Genomic DNA, 2,147 nt, shown 5'->3' with positions numbered 1-2,147 from the left:
TTCCACCTCCCTCACAGTCCTGTCTGTCCCAATTTGCTTGTCACTTTCACGTGCATGAATTCCACCCGCTTCCAGAATATAATTGTCACAGAGTCATCCAGCAGACCCCAGCAGATGCACAAGGCTTTATACTAATGATGTTCACAGGCACGATCTCCATTCATGCTGCAGAGAGGCGACTACACCTCGTGTCGGATATCTGAGTTGGGAAATGCGGTAGATACTCAAGAATTCAATGAGCGTAGTTTAGAGATCGACCACTATGCCTTGCTTTTAAGGAAGCTCTCCACTGGGGTGAAGAGTGACTGGCAGGATGGGTAATGTGGGCAATCATGGCCAAAGTCTTCACATAGAGGTCATTCCAAAAGTAAGTATGGAAGCCCAGTAGTAAACTTCCATGTGTTACGTCTGTGTTTTGTTATTATGTTCATAATCTCCTTTACTACTGTATGCCTTGACGTCCTATTCCAGCTCTCTCATCACATGTCCTGGTGGCTCTTTTCCAAACTGGCTGCTCGGGTTTCCCTTCTTCACCACCACCAACCCAAAGGCTCATTATAATCTTAGGCTATATGAAGACTTGGTTGCTTCAATCCTCATATGTTGTGTGTTCTTTGTGGACTATTACATCTCCAATCTTTAATTTTCAATGGCTTCAGTGCGTATCTAAACATACATGTCTATGCTTTGCGTAAAACCAGTTAAGGTGGAAATATATTTCTGGAGGAGGCAAGGGAAAGGAATCTTTGAGGGTTACTCCAGACAGGAAATTGTTAGAGTTTATTGATATGTTTATGTTGATACAAATTTCTGCTTTTGTGGTTTTAAAATGCAGAACTTATTAGTTTTTATCAAGTTTCAGTTATGGGTCATGTGACAACTCTATATTCTGTTTATGTTTGATGTTGTATGTAATAGTCTGGCCAACAGGGAGACACGAGGAACTGAGTTATTGATGAGATACAGCCTTTCAGGTCAGCAACTCAGTACAATTGTCCCAATTGTTAAACCAACTTTTTACCTCTGCGGGCTCTTGACTTGTTTGTCCGGAATGCCATGTGCTTTATATATCATTAGCATTGGCTTTTATGTATAGTTATGTTCTACGATTGGTTGGCTGAAGTAAATGCATCATTCAGGTGTAGCATGTCAAATATATGCGTGGAAAACTGTTCACCACCAACAATAAAAAGGGGTACATGGGGGTGTGGCATGATGGTACATTAGAGGCGTCATGGATAATAGTAGGCGTGCCTGCAAATTAGGGAGGGGAGAGCTATTATTGTAGTATATCTGTAAAACAAAAGTCAAGGCAACTGGACTTGCTGTATTTTTTTTCTTGAAGACGTTTCACTGGACATCCCACCAGCTTTCTCAATTCAGAATGACTTGTCCAAAAATATCTGGGAATAAATATTGTGAATGTAGAAGCAGAGACACCGGCACTCCAATATAAACGTGGACGGTCTTATTTATTGAAGAGGTGCAACATATCACATAGATGCATCTATGCGATATGTTGCACCTCTTCAATAAAAAAGACTTTCCACATTTATATTGGAGTGCCGGTGTCTCTGCTTCTACTAATACATGCCGGTTGCCACCCGTTGACTACCGCTGCATCCATCCGATCATTTTGGAGTTAAGCGGTCAGGAGTGTGATGGGTTTGTTGACTTTGTTAAATATGGTGAATGTCGCTCCAATCCACATAATCTGTTAGTGGCAACCAGGTGTTGATTCCATTTTCATAATTAGAGTCTAGGAGGATTCCAAGGACACTAGGATACCTACTATTATTGTAGTAGGTTCCAAAAAAAGTTCTTGCTTTCACCACTTGACCGGCGTGAAGCGTTCATAAAGAGAAAGGTGCCCAGGAGAACCTTTAAAGTCCATATTGTGGACATCAAAACGAGCCTTGACGTCAGCTAAGACCTAAGACTAATATAGGAGAAGTTTGATATCCCTGGAAGCCTCTCCTGGCTGGTTTTAGAACCTCGAGGAGGCGGATGACAATCAAGACAAGGACGACCGACTGGTGTAAGAAGACATGAAATTAAAGGACTCGTCTGTATGTTTAAGGGCACACGGCTAATATTCCTGGAGCCCAGCTGCCGTTTCCATATCTCAAACTGATTTGCCAGATGTC

The sequence above is a fragment of the Nanorana parkeri genome, unplaced genomic scaffold, assembly GCF_000935625.1.
Source record: "Nanorana parkeri isolate BGI_ZX_2015 unplaced genomic scaffold, ASM93562v1 scaffold379, whole genome shotgun sequence".
Classification (NCBI taxonomy): domain Eukaryota; kingdom Metazoa; phylum Chordata; class Amphibia; order Anura; family Dicroglossidae; genus Nanorana; species Nanorana parkeri.
The sequence above is the reverse complement of the archived record's forward strand: the minus strand, read 5'-3'. Positions refer to the sequence as shown.